The 14,833-nt window shown below is 36.9% G+C and overlaps 1 protein-coding gene across 2 annotated transcripts in view; it reads right to left on the reverse strand.

Moving 5' to 3' along the window:
• LOC136858818 (probable cytochrome P450 304a1) overlaps positions 1-14,833 on the reverse strand; it is a 365,722-nt gene that overhangs the window by 66,404 nt on the left and 284,485 nt on the right. The gene's annotated exons all lie outside the window — the stretch shown is intronic.

A 14,833-nucleotide genomic window follows, 5' to 3' on the forward strand; every position in this document is an offset into this window, starting at 1 on the left:
CCTATATATGATAAATGCTTACTGGCTGTATGTATATCGAGCTGGTATACGATACATAAGAAATTATTTAGCTAGAATAGGGAAATTATTTGACATTTACGTAGGAAATCATTGATGTTTTGTTAATATGGAATATTATTAGAGCGAATACTTAGTTAGGAGCCGTAATTTAAATGGCAATCGGACAGAGGAACTTAGTGCGTCATTCAATATTTCATTTTCTTCACGCTAACCTGCACCAACGAACTCAGATAATTTTCAACATAACTTAGATCACTGATATTTGTATTCAGGACATATTATTCAAACTCAATTCATTTTCGCAGAAACTTGAACAACGTGATGGTTGTATTTTCAATGAGATATATAATTATACCGAGACTGATGGAATAATTTATTGATATAACGAATTTCGACCGTGGCCAAAAGACTGTGATGTAATATATTTAAGTGACCAAATGTAATTTTTAAAGGGAAGATAATTCATTTCAGGAATACGTTACTCAGTGTATTAAGACGTAAGCTTAGTTTAGGAATTAGGCAGCGCTGACCTAACATATTTGATTCATCGATTAAAATATTTATTTATTAAGTTGATAATTGAAGCTTATGAGTCATACCTGATATTAACCATTTCTTTTGCGAAACTTGACAATTTAATAAATGTGTTTCTTGACTAGTTTCTTATATAATGAAGTGAGTTTTCATTCATATTGGTAGTTAATAGTTTTACTTAGTGTGTAAGGTTCTCGTTGTGCGAATATATTTTTTTAAGGCTGACTGAAGTTTGCGTTCACAAACAACTACTGAGCGTATGGTATCGTTACTTTCTCTGAACAGCGTATGACATCGTTACTTTCTCTGAACCGCATATGGTACCGTTATTTCTCTTCGGACACACGTAAAACCAAACATAGAAAAATTAACCATTTTTCTGGAGGCATGGATACCCTGAGATATAATTAACTGACTAGTTGGGAATTACTGTGGTTATCCTGACCCGCAGGGTGCACTACCAAACAGTGAAACATCTGTACGATTTCTTTTAGTGCGAAAAATAAGCCAATAACGAAAAAAGAAAACTTTCGTTGACTATCGATAGTAGGCAACTGACTATCGATATCAGATGATAGTGGTCGCTAAGTTTTCCGCCTCTACTGCTTGGAGTTGCAGCGCCAGGGCAGCGAGAAAAAAATCTAACCTTATGTATCATATATGAAACATGGGGACTGAAGAGGTTACAGACAGATAAGTTAAGGATGCTTAGTTATCCACCCATTCTATTCCACTGTTTCACTTACTAGAAACACATTTAAATAATGATAGTATGTGATTTTAAACAAAGAAGTTAAACATGCAAATATGACATATGTCTTACCCAAGGTCTGTCTAGGGAGGTCAAGTCACGAATGCTTCTTATGGAGCCGCCATATTGGGTCTTTAAGCGAGCGTAACCAAAGGCAAGTGTATTTGAATTTTGAGGATTTCGGTGCCGTACATTGAAATAAAAACAGAATATCAACTAATTTTCGTAAAGAATTTAATTGGGCATGTACTGTTCATGTGTATATAACTGTATAACACTTAAATTATATTAATACATTCACAGCTATTTGAATAGGAAGATAATTAGCAGAGCCTGATTTTTTTTTTTTTTTTTTAGAAACAAGAATCAGCAGGGAAGCTCATGTCCTACTCTTATACTTCCTTACAACTTGGTCTTACTGTGTTTCGTATTAATAAAATCTGTCAAATACGTAATCTTATTGACAGAAACATAGAAACCTGTGCAGTACCTGTGTCATATTATGATTACCGGTACTTGAAATACTGAACTTGAAGTACTATACTTAAAGTACTAAGAGACAGTTGTAATAAATTACCTTCAGCGTTTTCTTTATTAAGAAAGTAAAGGGGTTACCCCAGTGTGTTGACGAACACTGAATGCCTCTTGAGTTGAGTGCATTAAATGATGTGTGGTAACTGTTGTTATCCATTCATGTGGTACTTCTTTGGGTTCTAAGGCAAAAATACTCTGAACATGTGCAACAAGAGTGATGTTCTTAGCTACTCCTAACTAGTTTATTGATAACCCATGCAGCTTATATAGTACCAAGTGGTGGTGGTGACTGTTGTTTTAAGAGGAAGTACAACTGGGCAACCATCGTCTATAAACACTAATCAGAAGAAAACAAATGGAAAGGGTCCAACATTTCGAAAAATGAAGGTATAGGCAAAAGAAAGATGAAGGCCACAAAGTGCGTGGAAATGAAAAACTTCCTTGGCCTCGAATGCCCTAATGCCGTCGCGGTCGGAAAAGAACAAGTGTTGACCAGGGGAAGTCGGATGGGATAGAATAGGTGAGAGCCTAACACAAGTGAAAGCAATGTTAAGACTCAGCTAAGGGCCTCGTAGTCACAACCCAAATTGATTTCTCCCTGTGGGCGGGGGAAATAGAATAACACCCACGGTATCCCCTGCCCGTCATAAGAGGTGACTGAAAGGGGCGTCAGGAGCTCCTAACTAGGGAGCGTGGGTTGGCGACCACGGGGCTTTCAACTGACTCCTAACGTTCATGCATATAATAATAATAATAATAATAATAATAATAATAATAATAATAATAATAATAATAATAATAATAATAATAATAATGGTTAAGAAAATTACAGCCATTGGTAGACACGATCCCTTAAGAAATAGAAATTAAGTCACTATTAAGTCGAGTTAACCTAGGTTAGGCTATTTTAGGGATTACATTAGGATATTATGTTAGGCTACGGTACATTAAATTACAGTAGTTGGTTAGTGCGAGTGTTGTGATCTTTAAGTATTTGTCCAGCCAGATAATGTACTCCATAGAGCATTTAAGGCGAATGAAATATAGCTTTAAATAGTAACTACAGTACCGTAAAAGACTGCTATTAACAATTATTGTTGTAATGATGACAAGCTGGACACAAATTGTTGGTTTGAAGAGATAGGGCAGCGAAATTAACCAATTACGGTTAAAATTCCTGACTTTGCCGGGAATCGAACCCGGGACCGCTATGACCAAAAGGCAAGCACGCTAATCATTTAGCCATGGAGCCGGACGCATGAAGAGGAAATTTTCATAAACTACAATACTACTATTACACATTTCCTGTTACTTTCCTTGCTTGTTTTGAAAGACAGTTCCCTTTCTTTGGGAGGTTTCCTATCATATGTCAAAAACTTCGGTGGATTAGGGACGTTGAAAATTGTTGAGATGGAATTCCACTTGGGTAGTTTCCGTCCATCTGCCCTCTTTAGTTCAAATAGCGATTCTTCAAAATTATGCTAGAAGAAAATACATAATAAGACCTGTAAATATAAAACATCGTTCATACAAACATATTACTGTATTATTCAGGAGTAATACGAGTGTATAAGTTCACAAAACCGCGCACAAGACGGAATTATCTGTAGATTACCATTTGACATGCCTACAGTTTCGTACCCACTGAGCTCTCCTTTGCTTAACTTTCGGGAAGCGAAACACTCTAATTCCGTCAGTTGTCTTATTTTGACAATTTGGAGCGGCACAGTATCTGATTTTCTTTCAAAATACAAGTAATAACTCACATCATTACATCATGCACGCCCACATAACAACGATATTTGAGACCCAATATGGCCGCCACCGCAAAGGATTGTGGTAGCGTGACCAGACCTCCCTAGAGAGACCTTGGTCTTACCCACCATAAGTGATTTTTTCAGGAAAAGCCAAAATCATGTCATTTTTGTAATTTAAGTCTCACTTTCTTAATTGTATTACCATGCATTCATGTCCAAGGCCAGAGGATTGCCTTATTGAGCAATTAGAATTATAAAATAGAATGTCAAATTAAGCTTCTATTTTGGATAAGATGAGTTTTGGACAATCCAGTGAGAAAATCAAGTATTTTACCTTGCATAACTTATTGAAGAAACAAGAAAAGAGAAAATGCTGTGAATATAATCTTACTATATATAAAAATGTATGTACAATATATATGTGTGTACGTGTGTAAATGACATATCTCCTCCTAATTCACTGGAGCAATTTCAACCAAACTTGGTACATTTATGAATTACTATCTGGAGACGAGCACTGTGGGCGTAAGCCCCCTTTTGGGTGGGAGGCGAGGAGGCAGTGATATATAAAATGAAACGAAAATAGTGTTGAATACATAGTTTTCGGGGTCGCCAAGGTGAATTGTACACTCCGGATTTTTAGTATCAGGAGACAAACTACATGGGGGTAAGACAGCCCAGAAGCTCTTCGGGACAAGGGGGGAGGGGGGATGTGATATTAAAATCATCAAAAGTAGGGTCGAACCATACTTTTCGGGCTCGCTGAAATGAATAGTGACACTCCGGAATTTTTTAATGTTCAAGTTCAGCCCCCTTCGGGCTGGGGGCGATGGGGGAGTAATATATAAAATAATAGAAAATAGTGTCAATCCATAGTTTTCGGGGTCGCTGAGATGAATAGTGACACTCCGGATTTTTAGTATTAGGAGACAAACCATGTGGGGATAATACACCCCAGGAACCCTTAGGGGCAGCGGGGCGAAGGGGCTGAGATATAAAAATCATCGAAAGTGGTGTCGAATCCATACTTTTCGGGGTCACTGAGATGAATAATGACACTCCAGAAATTTTTAAAGTCCAAGTTCAGCTCCCTTTTGGGGTGGGGGCGAGGGGGTGAGTGATTTATAAAATTGAACAAAAATAGAGTCGAATACATAGTTTTCGGGGTTGCCGAGGTGAATTGTACACTCCAGATTTTTAGTATCAGGAGACAAAGCACATAAGGGTAAGACAGCCCAGGAACCCTTAGGGGCGGAGGGGCAAGCAAGGGGGGTGAGGTATTAAAATCATCGAAAGTAGTGTCGAATCCATACTTTTCCGGCTTGCTGAAATGAATGGTGACACTCCAGAATTTTTTTAAGTCCAAGTTCAGCCCCTTTGGGGTGGGGGTGATGGGGGAGTAATATATAAAATAATAGAAAATAGTGTTGAATCCATAGTTTTCGAGGTCGCTGAGATGAATAGTGACACTCCAGATTTTTAGTATCAGGAGACAAACCATGTGGGGGTATTACACCCCAGGAAGCCTTAGGGGCAGGGCGGGCGAGGGAACTGATATATACAAATCATCGAAAGTAGTGTCGCATCAATACTTTTCGGGGTCGCTGAGATGAATAGTGACACTCCAGAATTTCTAAAAGTCCAAGTTCAGCCCCCTTCGTGGTGGAGGCAATGGGAGAGTGATATATAAAAATAATCAAAAATAGTGTCGAATCCATAGTTGTCGGGGTCGCTGAGATGAATAGTGGGACTCCGGATATTTTAAGTCCAAGTTTATCCATCTTTGTGGTGGGGGGCAAGGGGGATTGAGATATAAAAATAATCGAAAATAGTGTCAAATCCATAGTTTTAGGGGTCGCTGAGATAATTAGTAACACGCTCGATTTTTTAAAACTCGAAGTTTAGCCCCCTTTAGGGTGGGGAGGGTGGAATGAGATATAATAAGAATCAAATATACTGCCGAATCCATAGTTTTCTGAGTCGCTGAAATGAATAGTAACAACTTCAGCCCCCTTTGGCATAGGGGGTGAGAAAGGGTGAAAAAATAAATTGTTAAAAGTGACCGAGATAATAGACGTGTGTATGTTTCAGTATGACTTTCAAGTTTGGCTTACTACCTGGAAAACATACTGTGGGAGTAAGACGCCCCTAAAACCACTCCACTAGGGAAGCGGGTGAAATATAATTCATATTAATAAATGGAAGTGTGTTTGGCGTGATCTATATATACTGTAATATATACACTAGCTGATATACCAGTGCTTCGCTACGGAAATCTACATTGTATACAGAATTCTAGGTTAGGTAGTGTACACATTGTGAGCAAGATTGTATTAAACTGCATAGCAATTAACGTTACCCTAGAAACGCGACAAGAAAGTCACAAACAAAGTATACAAGTGTTATTTTTTAATATCCACCTATACTATACAAAGAGATCTTTTCTTTTTAGAAATTAAATATTATTATAAAATGTTTAGGGAGAAGTTTCGTCCATATTAAGGGCATATCCGTGTATTGAATAGGTGGATATTAAAAAAATAACACTTGTATACTTTGTATTTACATACATTTCAATACGGACCTAACATGAGAATTATAACGTGTAAAGACACAAACGCCTTTTATCATATGAAGACTGAGATAGGGAATTTTCATTTTAATTGTAGGCCCTCTTGCCTACCATCAGTCACTATCAGGTTGGGGAGTTTTCATTATAATTGTAGACACTCACTCTCCACCTGCCTTTTTACATCCTCAGAAAGACAGTCTTAGTAGTTTTCCCAACTGAAATGAACATAGGCCCTTACAATGATGTCAGTAGAAATGGCACGACTAAAAGCAATGCTTTCATATGAAATACTCGATCAAATGAAAACCCACACATTTTCTCATTTTTAACGAACAGTACTACGCTGCCGATTTAACAATCCAAAGTTCCAGAGATGGAATGACCAAGCCGCAGACAACCGTGATCCTTGAACACTGTTCGTCTTATTTCGGCCCGGTGGGGTGTCGAATAATGGAGACTCCCAGGGCAAAAACTATGCCGTTTTACTAAACTGTTTCCTAGGAGTACCCGATGAGTCTGAAAATCTCACTTCACTACATAGGCGGCGGAAAAATCTATCTGACTTCACTGCTAATTTGGAATAAAATGAATGTAGAATTTAATAAAGGGGAAGGGGAAGAAGCTTTTCTTAAAAAACGGCACTTTTCAGGGTTGAATTTTGAGTTATTTAGTGAATTGTGGTGTTATGATTTGGAATAGGCCTAAATTGTAATTCTAGCTACAGTACTACTAAGTGAAGCTCTGCCATAAGTGTGCACACTGCTCATTCAAAACAGCGCGTCGGAGTAGGGATCAAATAGCTAGAATACTATGATGAACCAGTCTGTTACGTACCGGCAGTATCAGAAAATGTATGAACCAGACGAATGGCATGCTAGAGAAGAAAGTTTTCTAACTCCCCAGCCATTTCCCGCCAATATTCAGGCAGGCTGTTATACTCGGTACGCAGCAGTAATCCCATCTAACTGAGTTGAACGGCAGCATAAAAGACAAAGAACATCACAACAAACAATGGTCAATGTAATGTTACTGTTGATCAATGTTATGAGCTTAAATATTGTAGGCCTTCGCATTTAGTTTTCTTCCGACTCTGAAATACCACTCTTATCGTCGTTGGTACAGTAAAACTGAATGAAACATAAATTCTTGGAAATTGTATTATCTATAACTTTTGTTATGTAGTACTTTTCGATAGTTCCAATAATATAGGTATTTAATAATTAAATTTTAAGCACCTTCACCTAAACTACAATTTCATTCAGGGTGAATAAAATTGTTTATAACTTAGACTGTAGTTTCTGTTTCCCCGACTCTGTATACCGACTTTCATTAAATTCTGTTAACCCATTTTCTCGTGGCTCGGCGTTGATATGGACTTGGCAACAAAAATACAAATTCATGAATATCTGTGTTATCAAAGCTGGTACGGTAACAATGTATGGTATAAATGATTGGAAATTTAATTCTATATAAGTTTTGTTATGTAGTATTTATCGACAGGACCACTAATAACATAAATATTTGAGAATTAAATTTTAGGCCTTCCCCTAAACTACCATTCACTCAGCTTGGATAAAATGATTTATAGCCTAGATTGTAGTGGCTTGTCCTCCAACTTCACATACCGATTTTCATTAAAATCTCTTCAGCCATTTTCTCGTGATGCATGTACATACATACATACAGACAGACAGATAGACAGAGAGAAATTACAGCAAGGTAAAAAGTGCATTTCCTTGTTACTATGGACATGACCGATACAGAAATACCATTCTTTTTAAATTCTGAGCAATGTACAGACAAAACTCTTATTTTATATATATATAAATTAAGGCAAAAAATGAAAACAGACGTGAATTAATGAGACCATTGTAGGCAACTTAGAAACTTAAAACTTTGTACCAGACAAGCTGATGATTTCAGAATCCCTAGAAAAATCTAAAATTCTCAAAATTCTCTGAGGGGGACACGCTGAGAGTTTCAAAACTGCATAAGAACATAGTCGGTGATATTTATCCAGAATAAGTTTCCTGAAAGTCCTAATTTTAACCCCTTCCCCATATCAAGATGGCAGCACAATCTCCCAGGAGTTAGAAAATTGAAATTTGGCAAAATTATAGCTTTTAGCTTGTAACCGACGGAAAATTTATGAGGTCTTCAAACATTTTATTTTTTACCCCCGAAAAATATGAAAATATAGAGGGAATTTTAATGATGGTGGAGACCTTTCTTTCGAGGTATTTTGTGGCTAAATGGTAAGTCGAAACAGATGATGCAATCTCTGTTCAATTTGGAGTTATCAACAACTTTGGTCCTATAACCTTTTGTCGTATCTCTATCCCTTATACGTTAAATTTGGCTCTATTTCTGGATTAACCTACATTTTGCACTTTGTACACGTATAATTGATGGTTTGATTCATTTATAGGAAAGAAGCAGTAATCAAATTCTACATCAATATTGGCCCACCTAGTAGCCATATGTGAGCTAAATTCTATGTTTGAACCTGTTGCATAAGTATCTGAAATGTAATTCACTGTGTGAAAACCTTACACAAATTTCACCCTATTGTATGTTTCTAAAACAATCTCACTTTTAAATAGATGAGATACGAGGAAATATCATAGGACCAGCCATTTAGATCACTAAATGAGGCCAGAGGCGTCTTATCGTACAAACTGTTTTTCGATATGATGCACCGTTTAGCAGCAGTTATTCTGTAACATGCAGGTGAACATGCATATACTTCCGTACGTTGATCTACACTTATTAATTTAAGTCAATTTGTAGCGATCTAGAAAGGGTGTGTCTGACATAGTAATTAATACTTTACAAATCAATAGTGACTGTCAGCAAGAGGGTGTCTGCTGTTGTAATCAGCACTCCCCACATCGACTTTAACTCTCAGTAGGAATGGGGTCCTCCTCCAACGCCTGTTTACCATTTTAATGAAAAATTCCCTTCTCGATTTGACTAGCAGAAGGCAAGGGAGTGTTTATTTTTTTCCAAAACTCTTTTACCTGATCCTCTTTATCATTATGTATAGGTGCCCCCTTGCAAGGGTGCCCCCAATTATAAACAAATTTACTCATCAGAATGTGACAGACATTACGCATAGTGATTTGCGGTAGACAAGTGGACCTGTCGTTATCATCACAACTCTGTAACTCGCACTTTACACTGGAAACAACGTCTGCGGACCTCTCTATGCTTTTTCTCGGATAACGCCAAAGACATGCAATTTAAAAATTCTTATTCACTTCATATTCAGTAATTTACTTCGATATCCATATACAATGTAGAATACCATAGCGAAACACGGGTACATTTGCTAGTATTATAATAGAACACACTATTACAATAATATGTCGACGCCCCAAACAAATAGCATTTTAAAAAAGTACAGTAATATACTTTTCTCCTACCAGTATGATATTCACTAATAAATTAAACACTGTAGGGGGATTTATCACATTTATATCCTATCGATCAATATTCAGTACATTGAGAAAACTTTTCCTATACACTGCACTCTCAATAGAACCAAATTCAACAATAAAACATCACTTTCTTGTTTCTAACTATGTTAATAATGCATTGCACTCTCAAATTTGAAACCTCTTCATGAGATCCATCACAAAGAGCTTCTGTTTCTTCAACAAGATTGTTTATGTCTACCTCAGGATGAGTGAAAATTTTGAGATATCAAGAGCTTGACCTTCAAGTTTGTTGAGTTTGCCAATACTATAACCCTGTCTGCCTATGGATTTGTGTATTTTATTTGTATTAGAGTAATTATGCTTTATTTAGTATTAATTACAGTAGTATTATCTATGATACTAATGTACTGTACCTACAATAATTTGTTTAGTGTAAGAGAAGGCCTAATAGCCTAAACTACACCAATAAAGGCATCTATCTATCTATCTATCTATCTATCTATCTATCTATCTATCTATCTATCTATCTATCTATCTATCTATCTATCTATCTATCTATACAACATTCTGAAGAGAAAGTTCAGATGTAGACAGGGTTTTTTCCTGGAAAAAGAGGTGCCGGAACTCACAGGAGGAAAATTAAGGAAGAAGACATGGGATTTACCAAACATTTAAGAAAACATGTAATTTTCATTGAAACCTACTTAACATTGAATTCAAAACAATTTCCAAATTTTTGACATACCATCATCCTCCTCGGTTCGTTTTCTGGACTTGCTTTTTGTATCCATGGCTGAATGACGACCTTGTAACAACCAAGTTTTGACATACTTCGTTGGATCAAATACCATCAAATTGTTATACCAACAATTGTTATAAATAGTAATGAGGTAATGGTTTTCATTAACAAAGATGATCTTTCTGGAGTCACAATCAAGTTCATCTGAGAAAATCCCCTGTCACACTAACTTGAAGATATAGCTATTGTGTTGAGAGTCCTCCAAACCAGAGAAAGTCCCCTGGGCATTTCTTCTCTGAATTTCAGATGATCTCTGAAGGCTCGAATAGCTTGTCTTTCATTCAGTTGGAATCCTCTTGCCAGTGTGCTTCTCCATACAGAATATTTTCTCTTGAGTTTGCTGGCCAATTCTTAGTATCCAGAACTCTTGCACATCTTGACAGTTCAGTGTCTTCTTCGGAAAGTAATCTTTTCTGTAGAGAAGTTTTAAGTTGTTCATATAAAGCATTCGGGGAAATTGGTGGATCATAAATTCTGGTTTGCTTATGCAATCGAACACTCTTAAAATGTAGATTTGCAGCTGCCTCAAGAGCTTTCTGATAGTAAGGCCCTAGGACAGACCTCCTCTTCTCACAAATATCAACAAGACATTACATCTTGCTGTGGGCTTTGTAAAGATCAGCATTTCTCTACTGCAGATCTAAGCTTAGTTCAGACAGTTCTTGCAAAGCATCATAAATTAATCCCAGATCCAAAATAAATTCCACAGATGTTATTTTCCTGTGAAGACCTTCATAAGTGTATTTTTCCTTTCTGTCACAACCATCTTCTGATTTACCTCTTTTGAAATGAAGTACCAGTGCTTAAAAATCCTGCCAAATAGCCAAAACAGTTCTATAGCTGAATGCAACCCACCTTGTGGACAGAATTCTTCCAATTTTTAAAATCTGCATCTCCAGTGTAACTGCACATTATTGGAGCTGCCTTGCATTCTTTGGAGAGTCATGATACATAACATATAATTTGTCCATAAAACTCTTAAATCTGTTGATGCCAGAAACCTCTTTCAAAACATCGTGTACTGATAATTCCAGTCTATGGCTAGCACAATGCCACAAAACCATGGCAGGAAATCTGTCTTTGAAAAGTTTTGAAACTCCTCCACGTACTCTGAACATTAATGCGGCACCATTACACGTCAGTGAAAATAAATTTTCCTTTAGAAAATCTTTTGTGAACCCTAGTTCTCCTATAGAAGACATCAAGCTTTTGTAAATTCTATTTGCTGTTACATCATCTAACTCAATTAAATCAATGAAAAGGTTGACCGGTTCTGCCATTTTTATTTCTTCAATGTAGGTGCGAACATATACTATCAGAACAGACTTTTGACTTAGAGTAGTTGATTCATCAAGAATAAGAGAGAGCCTATATTTATACAGGCATTACTTGAATGCAAAATTCTCCCCATATCAGTTCACTTCAATTCTTGTAAATCAATTACAGTTTCAGAATTGTAGAAAGACTGGTTCTTTTTTGCCACCTTATAAGCAGTACGAAATACTGTACAAGTAATTTCCTTTTCTCTCTCTAATGACTTCAGACATACTGTCCCAAGTTTTTCTTTTTTCCCTCCTTCAGTTATTTTATTAGCACTTTTATGTCCAGCACTTTCTTTGTGGTCAAAAATCTTTTTCCTGAGAGATGTTAGCTTCTGTTTACGATTTTCTGCATAAGACACAATTTCACAGTTTATCCACTCTTTTGATAGTCGCATACCCACATTCTTCTGTACACCTAAACTTCCAATATTTTTGCACACTGAGCAACCTAACTTGCTGTCATGAAAATACAACCAATCGTTTTTCTTTACAAAATTGTTCTTTTATTCTACAGTCCAACAACTAGGCCACAGACTTTGAAATTCACTTTGAACTTTACAGACCATTATGGAACTCATCGACACATCTGTTGCTTCAAGTTCCACACTTGAGTTTGATGATTCTGCAGCTTGATGGACTGACGAACTGCTTGGGCAATTTTTGCGTTTGGTGGTAGGCACACAAAAATATTCTGAAATTCTTTTTATTTTTGCCTCATGGTCGACAGATTTAGGTTATGTCTATTGCCACATAAGAAGTAGTACAAACTACTGCTGAGAATGCAACAAACACAGGCAATTATCTACATCAACGAACAACAGTACTCTATATTGAGGGCAATCAGATGAAACATAACTAGAACTGGGACAAATATACAAAACAGCTACAAAGTGAGCAAAGAAAGAACAAGTATGAATACCATATATAAATGCTGCCCACAAACCGGAAGAATGTTTTCGATTTTGATTGATTTCGATTTTCAAAATAACAAGGCGATATGCAATATTTTCTTTTCAATTAAGGTCATTTAGCACGGGGAACAGTAAAAATAATATTTTTAATATTCCTTAATCTGAAAAAAATCATATTTGAAGTTAAATAATTTTTAGAGATTTGTATCCACAAAAAGGTTCCGGAATACCATTCCGGTGCATTCTGCCAGAAAAAAGGCCCTGGATATAGAAGAAAAACATTGTTGAATTATTAACTAAAGCAAAATTTAAAATACTTCAGGTAGACATAATAAAACCAGAAATTTATTAATGATGTTTCATTGTATTTTAAAGGTGGCATCTCTCAGCTAAACTCTTAGTTTTTCTCCAGGAATCTGGTACACACTCTTCATTCTTCTCCCTTTACCTTCTGTAACAGGAGTAATATTTTCCATCATCCTAATACACTCTGTTCAGAACACAAAACTGCATGAAATACTAAGCTGAAGAACAACTGACATGAAATGCAGGTAAAAGCCACATGCTGAAATTATCCTTTTCTACTGGTTGATTGTGTAAAGCAAGTTTTGAAATGACAGCAGCCATGAGTTATGGAAAAATAGCCTAATTTTGGTTACAGATTTTTATGGGAAAAGGCAACTTTTGATAGAATTATCATAAACGCAGCCAAGAAGGCAATGTTACCTCTAACTCATTTTTATGGTACCGTATGAATAGCAGACTCTTGAGATAAATCGTTTGTAATCACTAATCCACCAATAGTATGGTCTCTAGGCAAGATAAATTGAAAGCCATTCTTTTTTTAATATAAGAGTTCATCTTCACTTTCAAAATAAGAGGCCAGTCAAAACTGATACATATACATACATGAAAATGTTATAGATCCACCTATTCAATACTTCATTTATTCAGTAAAAGTTAGTAGTACACACTCACTCACTCCGTAGGCTTGTGAGGGACATGAAGTTCCTGTGCCGATCTCATAATCCTCTACACATTATCCATGATCTGGAAGCTTGATTTTGGCAACAATTTAAAATGTCAGATATTGAAATTTTTCATCCATAAAGAGTTTTCTAAATTTTTCCAAGCACTGGATGGTAAATGGTGTAAGATCAGCTAGGATCGATGCTATAGATCATTGAACCCCAGGGATTGTATAATAATTTCCTACTGTATGGATGGAAAGATCAAGTAAACTTAGAGGAGGTTTTAGAAAAATGGAGACTGTCACTGAAACAAATGGACTGAAAGTGAACAGGCCCAAAACTAAATACATATTTGTTGGCTTCATAAATTCATTGCAGATCAGCCTGCTCCATACAATTTTTCTTGCTGAAGAGCTTCTTATATATGAGGGTTGGGGCAAAAGTCATTGAAACTATTTTTTTTCCTTGCAGATATGTGAGCGAATAAACTGCTATTTGTCGCATGGAAGCTATGAAGGCATAGTGTGTATTCACAACAATATATGGCTCTGTGATTGCTGGTAGTAGCACAGAGAGCGTTGTGAAATCAGATGTGTGGCAAGCTTCGTGTGAGATGGAAATAACCCGTGCTGAGCAACTGCGCACACATCAAAATAGCCATTCTTCGGGGAAGAAATGTGAGAGAATGTCACAGCGAATTGGTGGAAGCCTTTAGGAGTAAAGCCGTCCCATACCATACAGTAGCATGGTGGGTAAGAAAGTTTCAGCAAGGACGTGTGGCAACCGGTGATCAGCAATACTCGGTATGACCTGTTAGTGTGTGGACCAACGTGGCATGTGCCATCATCTAGCAGCTCCTGGAGGAAGACAGATGAAAGACACTACTGGAGTTAGAGAGGGCAAGCGGCATCAAGAAATGTAACATCCACAGGATATTGCAGACAAAACTGGATATACAGAAAGTGGTTGCCATCCTGTTGCCAGCTTGCTGGGTGGTCAGAACATGCTGCATATGTCAGTCAGAATGAGTTGATAGGGGAGAGGAAAGGAAGCTATTCAATCAAATCTCTTGGGAGTTTTTATATCTCAGAATGAATGACATGAGAGGAGCATCTAGACAGATATAAATACCAAACCAAAAACCAAACCCCATGGCACTACAGCCCTTGAAGGGCCTTGGCCTACCAAGCGACCGCTGCTCAGCCCGAAGGCCTGCAGATT

The sequence above is a fragment of the Anabrus simplex genome, chromosome 1, assembly GCF_040414725.1.
Source record: "Anabrus simplex isolate iqAnaSimp1 chromosome 1, ASM4041472v1, whole genome shotgun sequence".
NCBI classification, from domain to species: Eukaryota; Metazoa; Arthropoda; class Insecta; order Orthoptera; family Tettigoniidae; genus Anabrus; species Anabrus simplex.